The sequence below is a fragment of the Pan troglodytes genome, chromosome 7 (assembly GCF_028858775.2).
Source record: "Pan troglodytes isolate AG18354 chromosome 7, NHGRI_mPanTro3-v2.0_pri, whole genome shotgun sequence".
NCBI lineage: Eukaryota > Metazoa > Chordata > Mammalia > Primates > Hominidae > Pan > Pan troglodytes.
The window spans coordinates 29472422-29493596 of record NC_072405.2 but is presented as its reverse complement, the minus strand read 5'-3'; positions in this window follow the sequence as shown (position 1 = coordinate 29493596).

Here is a 21175-nt window from a genome sequence, read left to right as displayed (position 1 = left end):
GTAGCGAAGCAGCTGATGGAGGTGAAGATGTAGGAAACTAAGATGAATAAGCTTACCTGCTCCAGCAGTGAGGACCCGGCTGGCAAGGAAGGGTGGTTGCCAAGATCCCCCACAGCAGCTCGTGAGGGTCTTCAGGGTTGGGTTACCAGCTTTAGCTTGTGTAGCTTGTGCAACACACATGTGTATATCCACGGCATTATTCATGGGCATCTGTGTACTGACAATGGAGATCAGCTTGCACCCACGTGTGAACATGTCTGTAAACCCATGGGGAATATTGGGTGGGGGCACAGACCTCTGTAACCACAAACATGTACATGCATAGGAGGAAGCAGTTGGCTGGGTGTGCAAGGACTTGACCTCTTTGCCTTTCTTTGCCGCTACAAGATCTTGGCACAAGGAGCCTCCTGTGACTTTGGGTAGGGCTGGGGTCTAGGCAGAGGGACTGGGCTAGAATTTCTTGTGGAGGTGGGCAGAGGGGCTGAGTCCTGCAGCTCCCTTTGTTCTCCTGCTTGTTGAATCTAGTTTTAGCTCTGCTCTCTTGTGGAATGAATAGGCTCAAAGAGTATTTAAGAGCAGGGGTCCCCAATCCTCAGGCCACAGAGTGGTGCTGGTCTGTGGCCTGTTAGGAACTGGGCTACACAGCAGGAGGTGGGTGCAGATCTGTGGCCTGTTAGGAACTGGGCTGCACAGCAGGAGGTGGGTGCAGGTCTGTGGCCTGTTAGGAACTAGGCCGCACAGCAAGAGGTGAGCCACAGGCATGTGAGTGAAGCTTCATCTGTATTTACAGTTGCTCCCCATCGCTGGCATTACCGCCTGAGCTCCGCCTCCTGTGAGGTCAGCAGCAGCATTAGATTCTCATAAGAGCACGAACCCTATTACGAACTGTGCGTGTGAGGGATCTAGGCTGCACGTTCCTTATGAGAATTGAATGCCTGATGATCTGTCACTGTCTCCCCACCCCAAGATGGGACTGTCTAGTTGCAGGAAAACAAGCTCAGGGCTCCCACTGATTTTACATTATGGCCAGTTGTGTCATTTCATTATACATTATAATATATTATAATGTAGTAATAATGAAATAAAATGCACAATAAATGTAATATGCTAGAATCATCCTGAAACCATCCCTCTCTACTCCCACCCTGTCTGTGGAAAAATCACCTTTCACAAAACTGGTTCCTGTGCCAAAAAGGCTGGAGACCACTCCTTAAGAGGATGCGTCTTCATATTTCTGAATCACACAGTGCCTCCACGCAGCCTTGACTATTCCCAGATCACTTTCTCCAACCACAGTGAGGTGGCGCCGCCGCCGACTGGCCCAAGACGCGCATGCTCATTCATGCTCCTGCCTTTGCGCCTGCCATTCCCCTCACCTAGGGTGCTTTCCCCATTCCCAACCTCCACTCCAAACACTATTGACCTTGCCATGACTACCCCAGTTTAAGGCATCTTCCCCCAGTGGGGCTTTGTCTGAGCCCATTAACTCTGTCCAGTTTTTCCTCCTTGAATTTAGTGGCTTCCTATTGCTTGCTTTAGACTTCCAAATGTATTATCTTACAGTATTGGCTGTTTGTTTCATCTGGGTAAGTCCTGTCTTCTGCAAATGGGGGAAATGTGGCTAACGACAAAGGAGGAAAAAGAGTAGCTTGACAGTGGAGAAACTTGGACCACACTCCTCAGCCTTGCGTCGAGGTCAACACTGAGAGGGATAAGGTACACACATCAATTGTGTGTACCCTTGATAGGGTGTGCCAAGAATGGCTCTTCAGCTGTGATCTTCCACCCCCCAAACTCATACCCTGACTCTGATCATGAAGAAAACATTAGAAAAATTTCAGTTGAGGAACATTCTTGAAAATATCTGACCAGTATTTCTCAAAACTGTTCAGAACATCAAAAACGAGGAAAGTCTGAGAAATTGTCACAGTCAAGAAAGGCCTAAGAAGATGTGATGATTAACTGTAATGTGGTGTCCTGGATGGGGTAATACCAGAAAAACCAGGACATTAGGTAAAAACTAATGAAATCTGAATTAATGGTGGACTTTGGTTAGTAATAATGTATCAATATTGGTTCACTAGTTATGATTAATGGACTATAAGATTTTAATAATAGGGGAAACTGGGTGTGGAGTAAATGGGAGTTCTGTATTGTTTTTCCAATATTTTTGTAAATCTAAAACCATTCTAAAATAAAACGTTTATTTTAAAAACATACAGCACACCTGTGATCCCAGAGCTTTGGGAGTCTGAGGTGGGAGAATCACTTGAGTCCAGGAGTTCATGACCAGCTTGAGCAAAAGAGTGAGATCATGCCTCTAGAAAAAAAACAATAAAAAATTAGCCAGACATGGTCACATGCACCTTTTGTCTTAGCTACTTGGGAGGCTGAGGTGGGAGGATCGCTTGAGGCCAGGAGGTCGAGGCTGCAGTGAGCCATGATCACACCACTGCACTCCAGCCTGGGCAACAGAGCAAGACCCTGTCTCTAAAATTAATTAAAAGATACAGTAAAAGGCTATTTAAAAATATTTGTCATCATAGATGGGATAAAAATCCTATCAAATGAAATAAATTCATATAAGAAAAAAAAGAAAAGAAACTGCAACCCAGCTAATGATGATGACACATCTGCTATGTGAGATGCTGTGCTAGGTACTTCAACGCATCTTAATTTACTCAACCCTCAACCACCCTCCAAGATAGATCTCAGGGTCTGTTTTTTTTGTTTTTTTCTGGTTTTTTTTTTGTTTTGTTTTATTTTTATAGATAGGGTAGCTGAGACTCAAGTTGGGACTTGTCTGAGCTCAGGTGGTGAGTGGCAAGGCTGAGATGTGAGCTCAGGTCTGTATGATTGTAAAACCAAGCCTTTCCCACTTCTGCAAGGCACATCTAGTTTTGAATCATTACAGCTGGGTGTTCCTTGACAGCAAAATCCACGCCCTGGACTTTTCTCAGTCCTCTGATTCTCCTACATTATTGGACACTTAATCTATGCTGAGTTAATATTGATGATTAAATTAGATGAAATGTATTAAAAACACCTAGTACATTGCAAGCCCTCGGGGGAAAAAGGCTTGTTGGTTTTTATTTATTCTAAAGAAATGGAAATGAGCTTGGAGGCATCATCTCATATTGAGGCACTTGGTCTCAGATCAGCTTCCTATTGCTATGCCCTGAATGTTTATGTCTTTCCAATATTCTTATAATGAAACCTAATTTTTAATGGGATGTTATTGAGAGGTAGAGACTTTAGGAGGTAACAAGTAATGAAGGTGGAACCCTCAGGAATGGGATTAGAGCCCTTATAAAAGAGAACTCAGGGATCCTGTTGACCTCTTCTATCATGTGTGGAAGCAGTCAGAAGGTGCCGTCTATGAGAAATGAGCCCTCTCCAGCCCCAGGATAAGCTGGTGCTTTAATCTTGGACTCCTCAGCCTTCAAATCAGGGCCTAGCACAGTTCCATGTGCTTAACAGGGCTCATTTTATGCATTAACCTGCTGGTGAGACCTTGGCACAGATGGTAGGGCCATGGATTATGATGACAGTATTTAACAATTGGCTCAGCATGGATATCCACCCATCAGAATAAACACTAGTCTTTAAAAAGAAAAGATGGAGAAGTTCTGGCGGCTGCTGGCTAAATGCCAGGCCTGGGTCATCTGAGGCTGTCTGCTCAGGAGCTGTTTAGTCTTTTTATGCTGTTATAACACATGCCATAGACTGGGTGGCTTACAAACAATAGGAATGTATTTCTCACAGTTCTGAAGGTTGGGAAGTCCAAGGTGAAGGCACCGGCAGATTCCATGTCTCATGAAGATCCACTTTCTGCTTCATAGTCAGTGCCTTCTTGGTGAGTCCTCATATGGCCAAAATGGCAAGGGAGCTCTCTCGGGTCTTTTTTATAAGGACACTAATATCATTTATGAGGGCTCCACCCTCATGGCCTAATGACCTCCCAAAGGCCCTCTCTCCTAATAACATCTCCTTGGGGGCTGGGATTTCAACATATGAATTTTATAGGGACAGACATTCAGTTCACAGCAGGAGCCATGATTGGGAGGAGCCCTGAGTTGAGAGGGCACACCTACCTTCGCCTTTACTCTGTGCTGATGGAGGCAGTGGCAATGCCATATAGTGATATCGAAATAGCACAGTCTTTGTAGGCAGGCAGATAGTCTGGAGCCTCACTGTAATATAGATCATTGACTAAATAATGCCTGGTTTCTTCCCTAAAGGATGGAGTAGGAGGAAAAAAATGTTATAAAAGGTGGAAAAGTGTGCCTTGGAACCAAAATGATATGCACTTTGAGGTAAACACATACCAGTTTCTTTGCTGTAGAAATGGATAATATCACCTCACATGGCAATGGTGAGGATTAACCAGGAGCTTGCAAATTATTTTCCTACTTCATAGAATGTAAGTGAAAAGTCTACCACACATTAGGTGCTCGGCTCTGCTGGTGGGGTGAAGTCTGCTGCCCCCAGCTTAAGGCGCTTTGGTCTCTGCCTACCTGTCCTGGGAGCTCAGCCCTCTGCTCTCTCTCCTTTGACCCCACTCCTCTCTGTTCCCATTTCCTGGGTGCAGAAAAGTTAGAAGGGTGATGTGTGGAGAGGGTAATGATGGCCTCTTCTCAGGGAAGGATGGTTACTGGAAGTGAGGATATGATTTTTGACCCTTCAATTTCTATGTCCTGACTGAGAAGGGTCCCCTTGGCCTTCTCTTCCTGCCCCACTCCTGCAATTACAGTAACACAGGACAAGTGCTGGAAGAGAAAACCCAGGCCAGTCCATCTAACAGAAGGTAACACTGAGGGCTGAAAGGGAGAGCATCCTCCTCCCCATCAAACAGCTGATGACCACCAGAGCCCTGACCCTCTGACCCCCTGCCCTGCAACTTCTTCTGTGAGCCACACCTCCTTCCTCTTCCTGGCTTTAGACAGGAATGACATTGATGGCAACAAGATGTCAAGTGGGATTCTCCTGCTGTCCGCGAATGGGGACTAAGGCCCAAATCTCAGCACAAAGAACACTAAGTTCCCCACCTTCTAGGTGCAGGGAGTCCCTGCAGCTGGGCCAGCAGAATCGCACAGGGCTTACCGTGGAGCTGGAACTGATGCCTCCACTGTGCCCACCTCTGCCTCCCTAGTTCATGCAAGGGGAAGACGGTGAGAAGGGAAGTTGACTGGGGAAGAGGAAAATGGTTTTTTTCCTCTATGATGAGAGAGGGAAGCTGTGAGAGAATCACTCATATAGACCAGGGTTTCTACGAAGAGGCAAGACAGGCATTGTGTGCCCAGCCAGTGTCTGCCTATCCTGCAGGCTGGCTGATCGGTCCCTTTGTGACACAAACAGGCAAAAACAGAATGAGAGAGAGATGGCCTGTGGTTTCCCCATCTGATAAGGATGATGGAGTCTCTGGAGTTCCCCACCCTAGACAGGTGGGGTCAGCAGCAGAGATCTAGCAGCAGAGATTTGGCAGCAGGAGGTGAGAGGGGATGGCAGAGCTTGAGCAGAACTGAAGCCTCCCCCTAGGGGAATGGGGCAGTGGAGCTGGGTCCACGGCACCACAGTGTGTACCCCCTGGGAGCTGGCATGGTGATGCCCGCTGCACAGAGGGAGGTGGGTGATAGCCGGAGACTCAAGGGCAGCCCCTGAAGGATGCCTGCCAGCTGGGTGTGTCTCTGCTGAGGCCATCCCTGGGGCTGAGAACAGGCAGGGATGTCCAGGGATGCCCTGGAGTCTCACCCCAGGGTCCCCGGGTAAAATACAGGATGCCCAGTTCAAGTTGAATTTCAGATAACAATGAATATGTTTCAGCATAAATATGTCCTAAATATTGCCTAGGAAATACCCTATAAATGCATTTGGATATTTTCATTCAATATTCAATATTCATCAGAAATTCAAATTTCACCAGGCACCCTATATTTTTATTTGCAAAATCTAGCAACACAATCCTCTTCATCCCTAACACACACACACACACACACACACACACACACACACACACACACCAGGCTGCTATAGCCACAGGAGGGGAGCTTTGATCTGAGTTTGAGATTGAAGTTTTAAAATGAACAAGACCAAGTCTTAAGGACCACTGTGATACTGTTCTAATAAATGAAAGTGGCTGGTAGGTGATGGAATTAGGCCAAGATGCCATTCAGGAAGCTGCTGCCCAGTGAGAGAGTCAGGGCTCTGAGAGAGAAGTGTGGAGGGACATTTGTTAGAAAAATAAAACTGTTTCCTAGTCATGGTCCCCAGGGCTGGCTGGCTACCCTCTCCTGCAACAGGACTCTGCTTTTGTAGCCCTTGTGACTTCCCTGGAAGATGCCATTTTCTCTTAAGTTCCTGTTCCTGCAGTGGATGGCATATAGCTCTTTTGTCTTGCAGGACTGGGGGCCCTTTAAGGCTCCTTGTATTCCCCTCTCCCAGGTGATAGGACCCACACTTCCCTCAGGGCAAGGCTGAAGCTGCAGAAGATGGACAGGAGGTTGCTAAGGGCACATGTGGCTGACTTGACCATTTTGCTCTGAATTTAACGTATTCAAGGCTTAAATGCTAAAAATATCAAGCTCACAGATGCTTCCTCCCAATCCTGGACTGGAAAATGTGGCCATGCCTCCTCTGTCCACCGATGTCACCCTCAATCTAACACCTGGGCTATTTATCTCCCCTTGGCCTGTGCTCTCCCTACCTTCTCACTGCTACCACCACTGTTGTCGGGCCAGAACCATCACCGCTCATAGCCTCTTCACCTGCCAGGCTGGTTCCGTGTTCTGGGTACTTGTCCTTGTGAGCAGGTTGCTCTCATGCACCCCAGGAGCCGTCCTCTCCTCTGGGGCTCCCGTGTGGTATTATGGGTGCCCCCTCCCCATTTTTTCCAGCCTCCTTGCCGCAATGCCTATGCGCATGTCCGCGCGTCTGCTCTCTGCCTGGCTCCGTGCACATCCTGCAGAGGGGAGGGGGCCTCTGGGCTCAGAGCTGAGCCTTGTTGCCCTCACCTCCCTGTGCAGCACCTCTTATCAATCACTCCTTCCACTGAGCGTTTGGTGGCAGTCAATGGGCTATGGGATGCTGGTGAACCTGATTTCTAGAGGGAAGACCCCAGGGTGGGGAGTTGAAGAGGGCAGTGGGGGCTGGGTCCAGTAGGCCTGAGCTAGGCTGGGCTGGGCTGGAGTGAACCCAGATAGCAGGGCTGACAGGAGCTTCACTAGGGAGAAGAGGCCCCACGGAGAGCAAGAGGAGGTGTCTGGGAGAGAAAATGTGGATTGCCCAGAGGGAGGGAAATCCAGACACGGAGGGAAAAGGGAAGGAGGATGGATGTGTGTGGAAACAGAGGGAAGAGTACGGAGAACGCAGGGTAGACGAGTGTGCAGAGAGGGAGGGACAGAGAGAAAGTCCAGCTGGAGGAGCTGCATTTTCAGAAAGCAGAGGTAATTTAGCTAAGCAGGGTATTTTTAAGGGAGAGTGTGCCGGCCGTGGCCCCAGACTGTGTGTTGAACACACATGGCGCCATCCTATCAAACCCGCACACATCACTGACTTCTTCCTTCCGAGCCATTGCAGGGGGCATTGCGCTGTCCTCCCAGCTCTCCCGCCCCTAAACTCAGCCAGACGGTAGCACCATATGGGCTTCCTGATGTTCCTGTGTGAGGAAGTACAAAGAATCAGCTCTCCCCCACTCTCACCCCCTCGCTTGTCTTTCCAGGGCTGCTCCTGGAGCTGGAGGCAAATAGCCTAGAGGTGCCTCCCTTGCCCTGTGATTGCTTCCAGCGCAGCTACCGACGCAGCTACCGACAGTCAGCCTCGTGAGAGGGTAGAGCAATGGAAGGGTGCAAAGGGCAGAAGGGAGGGTCATGAGGAGTGTCTGTACGCATGTCAGGTGTGGGGAGGGAGGTAGGGCTGTGGGTGGGGCAGCATGATTGATGTCATGAGCCCACAAGATGCAAGGCTCTGAGGAGTCACCCAGTTTATCAGCTCCAGGGGTGTTCCTCCTCCCACCATTGGAGCTTCTGGGGCAAGGAGGGTCAGAGCCTGAGTCCATCCCCTCTATCCCCAGGAGGTCAGCAGTGTCTGAGGCCTCGGTGGTGAAGCTTACTGGGAGTCTGCCATTCTAGACTCTTCACTTGAAGGCAGCCTGCTTTGGCATCGTGAGACTGTGATGAATGTCTTCTATATAACCGTGGTGATGTTGATGACAAGGGCGGTGATGGTGACGAGCTCCCATTTCTTGAGAACTTACTCTGTGCTGACAGTTTTACATGTAGGAACCCAGATAATTCTTACATGCTCCTATGAGGTTGCTACTATTATATACATAGTTATATAAATTATACACACATACACACACATATATATATACACACATTATATATATTTATAAGGAAATTGAGGTAGTGGAGATATTCAGTTACTTGCCCAAAGTCACACAGCTAGAATGGAGGAACGCATGATACTATATGCATAGTGTCCACATGTGGAAAGCTCCAATGACCAAGGTCGTCTTCACCATCATGTGCACTCCTCCAGCCTGGCAGCCTTGAGCACCTGGGCAATGAGATGCATTCTCATGGGGACACCAGGATGCATGAACCGTGGTGCCTTCCTGTGGGCCCTGGACAGCAGCACATCCTCTCTGGCTGGAGCCCAGGCTCACAGTCTCCCTACCTGGGAGAAAAAGGACTTTGACCAACATTTGGATTTTGTCCCGAGGCTGGCTGGATGAAAGAGAAAAAAGGCAATTGGTTGGTGGAGAGCCAAGCAGATGAGCACCAGTTAGTTGGAGAGCCAGGTGAGAAGCCAAGTCCGCCAGGCCTAGGGAAGCTGGGCCCTCTTTAGCGCATGTTGCCAATTGTCTGTGCAATTCACACCCTTTCCTGTCTCTAAGCCATGTATGTTCATCTCCCTCACTGAAGACCTCTCAAGGGAAGGAAAGCCAACAGCCATTCATCGAGCATTTATTGTGAGCCCCAGACCCTGGGCAGGAAAGCCTTCTCCTTTCCTAACTGAGCCTGCACTGAGTTTAGACATCCACCATTCTCCACTTAGTTAACTAATTCAGGGCTGCACAGCCATACCCTGTCCTGAGTGCAGACGATGGGTTTTGGCAAGGCATAACTTGTGTGTGTCAAGCATCCCAGGCCGATGAGGGCTGCAGGGGTTGGAGAGCTCCTGGGGAAGTTCTGTTTTTTAAAAAGATGGCAAGAATGAACGACTCCATGTCTTTCTCAGTGAATGGCAGCTGTCTTGTGACCCTGATGGGAGAGACCTGGAGAAGATACCCTCATCTTGAACATTCTGAATGTGGCAGAACATCAGAAACAAAACAAAGAACAGCCTCGTCCTGTGAGGAGGTGAAGTCAACAGAGCCACCTGTCTTTGGATTTTCCATGCTGTGAGATTGTTAAATTCCTGGTTGTTTGAGCGAGTTGAGGTGTACTGCCCATGATTGTATTTTGTCTTGTTGGTTTTGTTGTTTGCAGTGGACGCCCCACCCTGGGATGAAGTGGGTGTGAACTGAGGGAGGGCGAATCTCTGCTGGACCCTTCTCTAAAGGCTGGCAAGCAGCTCCACTTCCACATACCAGAGTTCAAGAGGTCCAGCTGCTCAAATTAGAGCTTGAGAATCATCGAGGGGATCACCTGGATTCCACTGGGGGGCAAAAAGACAACAAAATCTGTGAATTCTGAAGGTGCATGTCTTTGCTTTCTTGAAAGGGGGATAACAAGTATGTTTTCTCTCGGGAAGACTCTAGAACTGCTTGTACTCCCAGACCACAGAGAACATTCCCAGAAGAAAGCCTGTAGGATTTTCTTTGTGGTTTGACTCCTCCTTCCAAACCCGCCCTTAGTTTCACCTTCTCCCCTGTCGTAGCCCAAAACCTGGAGCATGCAGCCCAGGCAAATCTCCTAGGATGTATGCAGGCTGAATCTCTCATCTGGTGCTTTGTTGCAAGTCCCACAGGACCCTGTCTTAAAATCTTGGTGCTGCCATGTTGTGGGTGAGACTGGGCAGCCACAGGAAAGTGAAGCCCAGGTTGCTTCCCCAGAGAGAACTGTGGTCCAACAGGAATGTTTTGGACATCCTCCTCAAGTGGAGGGGACTTTCCTGGGGACCATGCATTATTCTGAGAGTGAAAAAGAACTGGAATAGAACTCAGAGGTCATTAAGTCCAGCTCTCTCATACTCAGATGAGAAAGTCAAGGACAAAAGAGGGAGGCATGTTCCCAAGATCCAGGGCTACCCCACTAACACTTGCCAGACTAAGCTGTTACTATTCCCCATGTCCCCATCCCCATTTCCTGTGTCTTCGTCTCTTCTCATGCTCTTTCCTCACCTGTGAAATGGGTGTTTGGACTTCGTAAACTTGTGATGAAGATTAACTGAGAGCCACTCCTAGTTCAAACTCCTGTGCAGGGTCTGGTGCTCACAATAAATGCTCGATGAATGGCTGTTGGCTTTCCTTCCCTTGAGAGGTCTTCAGTGAGGGAGCTGAACATACCCGGCTTAGAGACAGGCATTGGCTCTTCTGCCTACTGCTTGGGTGACCTGGGAACCCTTCTGCCAACTGGACCACAACTTTCTCTAGAGGAAGGACTGAGCCAGGATCCTCACTTAAGTAGCCACGTTCCTGGATCAGAGAGTGCTCGAGTCACAACTTAATAACAACGTTAAGGTTGTTTAAGAACCTTAAGAGTTCTAAGAACCCATTTATTGTGTCTAAGAACACATTTATTAGAGAAAAAGAGAAGAAAGAATAGGGTTTTTGCTGTTTTAAGAGGATTGGCAGAAGGCAGGAATCAAGGAAGAAAGAAAGTGGAGCAGGAAAGCCCAGTTTCATGGTCCTGCCTCCAACTGAGCCAGTCCCTCAGCAAGGTCACTGGCCCCCCATTGTATCCTTCATTGCCACCAAGCAGCCTTATTAAGTGACTGCTGTGTATCAAGAAAGTGCAGTGGGAACTGGTCAGCTCTGGATGGACAGAGGCAAAAGTATGTAGGCATGAGAGGCAGATGGATATCTAATATCATAGCCAAGTATTGGAGCCAGGGCAGAGGTGGGACAGATTAATTACAATTGGGGCAGACAGAAAAAAGCCTGGCCACTGGCCCCTGGATTCTCTTGGTGGGAACAGGGTTTCAACCTCACCGGCAAGCCAGTGCGCAGACTGCATCAAGGCATTCTCGCAAAAGGATGAAGCTTAGGAATGCACTTCCAGGAGGGATGAAACCCAGATAACCAACCTGCAGGCAGTCAGCCTCAAATACCCTCCTGAGTTGCTTGCAGAGTGTGGCACCCTAGCCACTAGTCTTCTCCCCCAGGGCTAGGACTGAGTGGCATGCAAAGGCTAACTGGAATCCTAAGAAACACACAAGGAAAAGATAGTGTATCAGAACAGGAACTTGGTACAGGGATCTAGGCAGGATACAAAGGTGAACTGGAGAGCAGGTCTGGGTCACGGGGATGCTGTCAGGTAAAAGGAAGTGTTCATTTCTCAGCACTGGAGCACCGCCTCCTCCTAACATGGGAAGTAAATGGAGGCTCTGTCTAAGATAGCCTGCATCACAGTTGGTCATGGAACCCTGGGGTAGCAATGAGCCTGCAGTAGCTCTGCTGAGAGGACGATGATGACTGCAGAGGCCCCAAAAGAACCCATCTGATGAACATTTCCCTCCTAAGAGCTTCCAGAAGCCAGGTAGCCAGTACAGGCACAGCCCCATGACTGAGTCTTTCTTTTTGGACTTGGAGGTGTTTAACTCTCCTGTGGGGGGCCCACAAGGATTTACGTAGGAAATGGCCATAATTAATTAGAAAGGATTTCTCTCTTCTCTTTTTCTCTATTAAATGTATTCTTAGACCCTGTATTGTCATTAAGCTATGACTCCAGCACTCTCTGATCCAGGAACGTGGCTATTTAAATGAGGGTCCCTGGCTCAGTCCTTGCTCTTAAGAAAGCTGTGGTCCAGTTGTGGACCTTTCTAATATCTTTCTAATTCATTATGGATATTTCCTGCTTGAATCCTTGCCTGCTTCTCTTTCTACTCTACGAAAGTTCTAAGGGAGATTGCATCTACCCCTAGGGCTTTGGGTGGCCCCTGCCAACCACATGTCAGGCTCTCCCTGCCAGGCCTCGCTCCTGTGCTGTGGAGCCACTTCCTGGAGCTGCTTTCTCAGCTTCCTCTCTTTTGCAGCTCGCAAGCACTGGAGACTCAACCGCTCTGAAAGTGAGCCTGTCATTTCTCCCTTGCAAATCTGCTTCTCACACTGAATATTTTTATTCAGCAAATGTCATTGTCATCCACCCAGTCACCAAAATGAGTAATTGAGGATTACCCCCTCCTTCTCTTTTATCTTCCCTTCCTCTTACCTCTATCATGGAATCATTTCCAAGACCTGCAAATTCCACCTTCTAAACATGCTCCACTCCCAGACCACCCTCTACCCCCGGCACCCATCATTACTGTAACAACCGTCTGCATGGATTCTTCTCTCATCCTCAGTCTTGGATGACTTCCCAACCACAATTCCATCTCTCCTCCTTGCAATGGGAGTCCTCTTTCTAAAGCACAAACCTGATCATGTCACACCCTTACATCATATCTTTCAGTGGCATCCCAGGCTCTCTGGGAGAAAATCCAGACTCCTTAGCATGATGCGCAAGGTCCCACTCCTCTCTTTGATCATCTCTCACTTCTTCCCCATAGAAACGGTTCTTTTTGGCCATATGGAAGTACATGTGATTGGAGAAATGTACTTTGTCTTTTAAGTGGCCTAACCTGTGTATATTTTATTCCCTCTACTTAACCTTCCAAAGTCCACCCAGGCAGGCATAGCTTCTGTTTTTCAGCATTCCTTGGCTCTGAGCAGGGTGTGGTACTGTCGCCACTATCCTTCTCCCCCAAGACTGGGAGAAACTGGCCCTTCCTGCCCCACTCTCCGAACAGAGCTTGGTGTCCTCTGTGCTTTCCACTATCAGAGCATTAAAAGTGCTAATTTCACTGATTGTTGTCCAATTATGTGCTTCCAGGCTGTGAAGTTTATCTCTGTACCCTGGAGCCTAGCACAGTGCCTGGCACTTAGGAGGCGCTTCGTCAAAAGCAGATGAATGAATAAATGAGTTCACTGGACACAGTTTTATTTTGATTTCTGTGTTTGTCCTTGGAAAACAGATCAAGGAAGGGAGATTTCCAGGTGTCTTCCTGTTGGAGGCTCCTATATGCCAGACACACACACCTTCCCCTCCTCTCCTTGGGGAGAAGGCCTGGTGCCTCATACAGCTGTGTCCTTAGCTAGTTAACTCAGAGGACACTCCTTCTGCCAGATGCTGCTTGGGTGAGAGGAATGGCTCGTAGCCTCCTCCATTGCAGCAGAGAAGGTTATAAAACTCCACAAAGAGAAAAGGTTGGCTTGCTGCTTCCAGACAAGAATTAATAGGTGCAACCCATAATCCTGTCTTGAGGGAGATGAAGGGAAAAAGGAGAGAGAGAACATAATGGCCAAATCCACCCGTCTTGCTGCCTGAGTGCCTCTCTGGTGTTTGAAGTTCAATGCATAGAAAACGAGCAGAGAGGCTCAGGAGTCAGCACTTTGGGGGAGTCCAGCATGTGGCAGCCTCCAGGGAAGCTCCAGCTCACCCCTGCCAGCCAGCAGAGACGCAGAGGAGATCAAGGGAGCAGAGCTCAGGCTCGCTCTCATCCCACCCGCTGGGATGGCAGCCGCTGGGGATATTTAGCCTATTCTGGTACCTCTGACCAGAGGAGTCAGACAGCCACTCGGTGCTGAAGGAGATAGTTGGGATGCTGCGGTACAATCCCCTTCACCTTTTCAGGTGAGGAACCAGAGGCCAGGCCAGGGCAAGAGACTCTTCCTCTGGAGTCACACGAGGAGGGGAGGCTGACAGGGGCTGGGTTAGTGGAAGGGCCGGTTAGCTCACACAAACATACAGGATCCTCCCCATCTCGACAGCTTCAAAGTGGCCTGCTCCCCTAGGCCTGTGCTGGTGGGTTTGTCCATCCCACTGGGGACTTAGCCTGAATGCTTGCCCATCTATCTGGGAACAGAGCAACTGTCTCAAGCACCTGAAGTGGTGTGGGGTATGCTCCTCCCAGAGTTAGAGGCCCTCACCTGAGCTGATTTGGGGGCCCTTTTCAAGTAGGCCTTGCTTCTTCTCCAACCAACCCCAGCGTCAACCCCTCATGCCCAGAACAGTGATGGCCATGAGGGAAGGGCTCAGTACAGGGGTGTGGATGACTCAGATGATGTTGATCATAGTAGCAATTGTCAGCATTTATTGAGAGCTTACTTTGAACCTTGTACTTTGGATACATGACCTTATTTGTTCTTCCCAGCAAGTCATGACAGGCTCCTGCTCTTATGTCATGGGGATCACAAAAATGCCTGCCTCTCAGTCAGGGTGAAGATAGAAGGGGTTAATACCTGGAAAGCACTTTCACAATGCCTGATACCTAGGGAGTATTTAATCAATATCACTCATTCACCCCCTACACATTCATGCATTCCTTCAACAATTCATTCAACAAAGACTTACTGTGTGCTCCGTGTTGGGAACTGTTCTCATCTCTGGGGATCTGTCTGAAACTAAACACTGTGCCCTCATAAGGATCAGTGCAAGCAAAGGGAGACAGACAATAAATAAATAAGTAAAAGGAAGATAATAGGCTAGATGGCAATAAGGACCATGGAGAAAGATGAAATAGGGAGGTCAGAGAGGAAGTGCCAGGGCTGGGGTTAGAGAAGTTCTCGCTGAGAAGGTAACATTTGAGCAAAGTCGTGGAGCAGGTGAGGGATGTGTCCTCACATGTATATCTGGGGTAAAGGCTTTGCAGGTAGACGATACTACAAAGGCAAAGGGCTTGAATCTGGAGGGTGCGTGGTCAGTTCAAAGAATAGGGTTAGGCTGGTGTGGTCTGGGCAGAGAGGACCAGTGAGATGAGGCTTGAATGGGAGCCAAACTGTGAAGGCAGAGCCTGTGAGGCCTTGTAGGCTCCGGGGAATGTTTTGGCTTTTACTTTGAGTGAGACGGAGACCCTTTACAGGATTTGAGGGGTGCAAATGACTTACATTATAGTAGGATCACTCCACAACCTTCCTGCAGCTGTACACTGGGAGCTAGGGAAGCTTAGAGATAAGCCAGGAGCTGATGCAGTAGAGGAGTTGGTAGCTTGGAGCAAGGTGGTGGAGATTTAGGTGGGAAGTAGTAGTTTCCTTGATATATTTTGAAGATAATCCTGGGAGACTGGGTTATTGGGCAGGAAGGACAAATCTGAGAACTGTGGCTTGAGCAAGCAGGAGGATGGAGTTGATGTTCACTCAGATAGGGAGACCAGGAGAGGCCTGGTTTGGAGTGGGAAATCAGAAGTTGAGCTTCAACCTGCTAAGTTTGAGACTCCTATTTGATATTCAAGCAGAGATGTCAAGTAGCACTGGATATAGCCTTCTACCATTCAAGGGGAAGGTATGTGCTGGAGTTCTAAATTTGAGAGTTACACGCTCACTTTACAGTAAATAAAACTGAGCGTGGCGGCAGGCGATTAACTTGCCAAGGGCTAGTAAGTGTGGTGGGGGGTGAAGCTGGAGTCCGTATCCACTCTGCTTTATTTTCTACCCTGAGGCATCCCGAGGACAAGGGCTGTCTTCTTAAGGATGGGGAGGAAAGAGTAAATGTGACTCAAAGGCTGTCTATGCAGGATGAGAGCAGGGGAGAGAGGGTGACCTAGAACTTGGCAGGCCAAAGACAAGGCACTGTCCTAAGAGCAGTCTGGTAGTGCTAACTGGATGGGGGCACAGAGCCCTGTTGGTCTAAGTTTGGTCTGTGTGAGACAGTTACAGCTAAAGGATGGGAGAGTATTATTTTTTGGTCTTGCATGCCCCATGTGCTGAGGACATGTACTACCTATCCAGCATAGTTTGAAGTCCAACAGGAGAATGCAAAGTGGTCTGTATGCCTGGCTCTGCCCTAGTACATGCAGCATCTGAGGAAATACTTATTCTCTGAAAGGTTAGGGGGTCAAGGGAATGCTTTCTGTTGTGTGGAGTCTCTGGAGGTAAGAGATCTTCTGGGCACAACCTGCAACCTCTTCTGGTGGAGCGAGCATGGATGAGATCCCTCCTAGGTCTGGTGGTTGGGATCTGTCTTTCACAAGTCTGAAAATTCCCAAGGGGGCGTCCAGTGGAGTCACCCTTCCATGGCCAAGGTCATGATTGATGGAATGCTTGACATGATTTGAAAGGCAGAAACTCACCCACATTCCTCTTCCTGCAGCCATCTCGGCATCACTCTGCTCCTGAGGCCTGGTGCTCCACCACTGTGGCTGCAATCCAAGGCACTAAGGCCTGTCTCACTTTGAGTTAAGATCTCACCAAGATCTTCTGCTTGTGAAGCTGTTATTAGCTGTTACTGCCTCGGCTTAAGGTGTTATTGTAGCCAGCTGTGGGCAGGCATGTAAGGAGAGGTAGGGAGAAGCTCCAGAGCAGGGGCAGTGAGGAAACTTGACCTGAATGGAGGCTTAGGGCCTACAGGAAATGGGCAGGCTGGGCAGGGATGCTGCGGGGCAGGGTCCTGGGAGTTGGAAGGAGGAACATGCCAGAGACCCTAGTGAAGGAGTCATATGGAAGCCCCTGTTGATTGTGTTGCAGACAACCTTGTCAGAACTGATCCCCCATGCATGTGTATGTTAGTGTGTGAATGTGGGTAGTGTGTGTGCAAACATATGTCAGATAGTGTGTGTGGGTATGAATATGTGAGTATGGATGTGAGATTGTGTGTGTGTGAGAGAGTGTGGATGAGTGTGGGGGTCTGTAAACGTTTGTGTGTAGAACTGTGTGTTAGGATGAGTGTGTGTGAGATGGGATGAGTGTGGGCAAGTGAACTTACGAGTGTGTGAATAACTGAGATAATGTGAGTGTGTGTGAACGTGTGAATGGGTACATGGGTATGACTGAGTATGAGGTAATAGTGTGCAAGGGATGTGAACATGTGTGTGTATTACTGACATAATGTGTATGAATGTGAATTCTGAGTGTGTATGTCTATCAAGATAGTGTGTGTGAATGGTGTGCATATATGACTATGAGACTGAATGTGAATGTTGGGTGTGTGTATGCCTGTGTGTGAGACTGAGTGTGAATGATGAGTGTGTATGACTGAGTGTGAATTTGGAGTGTGAATTCAGAGTGTGAGATTGTAAATGTTGAGTGTGTTAGTGTGTATGACTGAGATAATGTGTAAGTATGAATTCTGAGTGTGTGTTTGACAGTGTGTGTGAGTGTGAACGTCGAATATGTGTACGACCGTGAGATACAGTGGTGTGTGAACTGAGTGTGTATGAGTGTGAGATAGTGTGTGTAGGTTAATGGTGAGTGTGTATGTGTGAGACTGTGAGTGAATTCTGACTGTATGATTGTGAGTTAGTGTGTGTGAATTCTGAGTGTGTGCCTGTTAGTGTGTGTGAGTGTGAATTCTGAATGTATGTACGACTGTGAGATTATGTGTGAGCTAGTGTGTGGCTGAATTCTGAGGGTGCATGATAACTGCATGTGATAACATGTGAGTGTGAATTCTGTGTGTGTGTGTGTGTGAGAATGATGACTGTGTGTGTATGACTGTATGTGAGATAGTGTGAGTGAATGTGGTAGGAATGTGAAAGTATGGATGTTTGAGGAAGGAGGGGTGGACACGGGAAGAGGTTCCTCCCAGGGCAGCCCTTTACTAACCTGCTCTGGGTGATGCCCCATGGAAACAGACAGGAGGCATCCCTGGCACCTGTGTCTGCATCTGTAGTTTTGAGAGCTTGCACCCTGCCTCCCTTCCTTAAGCATTTACATCACACCCTTGCAAAAAGCTCCCCTCATCCCAACAATGAAATAAAACGCAAAAGGCACAGGCCTGTGTGGGGAGATCAAAGCCTGCCCTCCTAGCCTGGGCTCCCCACTCACCTCCCGCCCCCTCCCCACCCCCGCTCCCTCTCTTTATTCTGATCACTCGCCTTTTCTTCAAAGGCCTCCTTTCTGGAAGAGGAATTGTGCATACTTTGTCTCAAACATGCTGTATTTTTTGTTAACAGCAGCACTGCACCAAAAGAGATCAAATGAGGGGCAGGGAAAAAAGAAAAAAGAACCCACCCCCCAAATAAATAATTTCACCCTCCCCAACCTGGGAAAGGGGGGCTTGAGAAGAGGAGAGGGTACAGAGACTTCAGCCCCCCTCGGTTCTTCCCGTGAGGTGGTCTGGAGGAGCCAGTGAGGGTCTGTCGGCATCCCAACACCACCTACTGCTATTTTACTGACACTTTCTAATTCTGCCTCTCGTCTGATTCTTGCCTAAAATTTTTGGCTGCCCTGTTTGTGGCTGAGGGAGTGGTGATTAAGGAAGGAAAAGGCATCCTGCCTAACTGGCCTCTGCCAGGCCTGAGCCCCCAGCCTCTAGACCCTGCCATATTCACACACTCTGATCCAGACAGAATTGCATTTTGTTTTTAAACTAACCTGTCAGGTCTGGTTATATTGCTGGCATGTGTTCTTTTCTCTTGCATTCTCCCTGAATTCCCTTGTGTCCTTCAGGCTGAAAGTGTGGTGCGTCTAGGTTGCAGAGTAAATTCAGCAGAAAGAGTAATTTCCAGCTCTTGTAGGATGTAGAGTCTGGGATTCTAGGACCCTCGGGATTCCTGGCAAGCGAGCACAGATGAGACGGGCCCGGGCAATGAGAGTCAGACTACCAGGCAGTCTCAAAGGCCAGGTGGCCCTGCCCAGCCAGCCCTCTGCTCAGCACAGCAGGAGCGGCTCTATAGTTCCCTATGGGGTATGAATTTACACCAGATCCCAAAGGTTATCAGATGAGTGAGCTGACCAATGAAGGCAGGAGAAGTAAATCATCAATATCCTCTCTTTCACTGAGCACTTGATACTTTTAAGTCACCATAGAGGCTGGACATGGTGGCTCACACCTGTAATCCGAGCACTTTGGGAGGCCAAGGTGGGCAGATCACCTGAGGTCGGGAGTTTGAGAGCAGCCTGACCAACATGGAGAAACCCCATCTCTACAAAAAATACAAAATTAACCAGATGTGGTGGTGTGTGCCTGTAATCCCAGCTACTTGGGAGGCTGAAGCAGGAGAATCGCTTGCACTGGGGAGGCAGAGGTTGCAGTGAGCTGAGATTGTACCATTGGACTCCAGCCTGGGCAACAAGAGTGAAACTCGGTCTCAAAAAAAAAAAAAAAAAAAATTAGCTGGGCATGGTGGTGTAAGCCTGTAATCCCAACTACTTGGGAGGCTGAGGCAGGAGAATTGCTTGAGCCCAGGAGGTGGAGGTTGCAGTGAGCTGAGATGGCACTACTGCCCTCTAGCCTGGGTGACAGAGAGAGAGAGACTGTCTCAAAAACAACAACAACAAGAAAGTCACCGTAGAATTACAGAGATGTGTATGACCAGTGTCTTAGTCCATTCCAGCTGCCGTAACAAAATACCTTAGACCAGGTAATTTATAAACTACAGAAATTTATTGCTCACAGCTCTGGAGGCTTGGAAGTCCAAAATTAAGGCATCAGCACATTCAGTGCCTGGTGAGGGCCTGGACTTCATAGATGGCTCTTTCTATGTGTCCCACATGGCAGCAGGGTAAGGGAGACAAGCCTCTTTTATAAGGGCATTAATCCCATTCATGAGCCCTCATGATCTCATCACCTCCCAAGGATACTTTCTCTTGATATTTTCATAGTGATGATAAAGTTTCAACACATCAAACAGCAACATTAAGACCACAGCAATTGGTCTATGCAATTTAGGCATGTGTATTTTAGCTGAAAACTTGAGAATGGCAGCAGGAAACAAGCCAGGAAGGGACTGTGGATCAAGAAACAGTGGGATCCTGGGGGTAATGGACAGGGAAAGCCCCAGGGAGGTTGTGTCTGCACCTGGTATTGAAGGCCTGGCAGGATGTCAAGGTGCATGGGTAGGCAGAGAGTTGGCAGGAAGCATAAAGAAAGGCTTGAGTTGAGAAGCAAACAAGGTATGGTAAAAGACTCCACTGGAGTGGATTCCTTGCAGAGGAGTTAGGAATCAAATGGCCGATTCTGGCACAGGCAACTAAGCATCCCACAAATAAATATCACTCTGGGTTTTGGAAATCAATGGACATTTAGTGTTTCGAATAAAGATCGTTTCCAAGGTCATATAGGTTTTATCCTGTTTCCTTCTAGGAGTTTTATAGTTTTTCATTCTACATTTAGGCTCTTGGTCTATTTTGAGTTAATTTTTGTGGAGGATATAAGATCTGTGCCTAGATTCAATTTTTTGCATGTGGATGTTCAGTTGTTCCAGCACATTTGTTGAAAAGACATTTTTCTCCATTGTATTGCCTTTGCCACTTTGTCAAAGATCAATGGGCATTTAGTGTTTTGTAGTGGTATGACACTTAAATAGTAGAAAATGGTATGTGGAAGTTGGTGAGTCTCACGTGCACCTTGTCTCTCAGCTGCTCAGTTCTCTCTAATGGTAACCTGCTTTATGCTTCTTGCATGTCTCAGAGCAATTCTTTGCATATTCAAGAACTTATGAACACTGTTGATTAATTTATTTGTGGATATAAATGGCTATTAAACACATTGCCATGCATCATTCTTTTTTTTAATCTTAAGACTATTTTTATTTTTTATTTCCATAGGTTTTTGGTGAACAGGTGGTATTTGGTTACATAAATAAGTTCTTTTTTTTTTTTTTTTTTTTTTTGAGTTGGAGTCTCATTCTTCACCCAGGCTGGAGTGCAGTGGCACAATCTTGGTTCACTGCAACCTCTGCCTCTTAGGTTTAAGTGATTCTCCTGCCTCAGCCTCCTGAGTAGCTGGGATTACAGGCATGCACCATCACACCCAGCTAATTTTTGTGTTTTTAGTCGAGATAGGGTCTCATCATGTTGCCCAGGCTGGTCTCGAACTCCTGACCTCCAGTGATCTGCCCATCTCAGCCTCCATGAATCAGTTCTTTAGTGGTGATTTCTGAGATTTTGGTGCACCCATCACCTGAGCAGTATACACTGTACCCAATTGGTAGTCTTTTATTCCTCACCCTCCCTTTCCCTGCAAGTCCCCAAAGTCCGTTGTATCATTCTTATGCCTTTGCATCCTCAAAGCTTAGCTCCCACTTATGAGTGAGA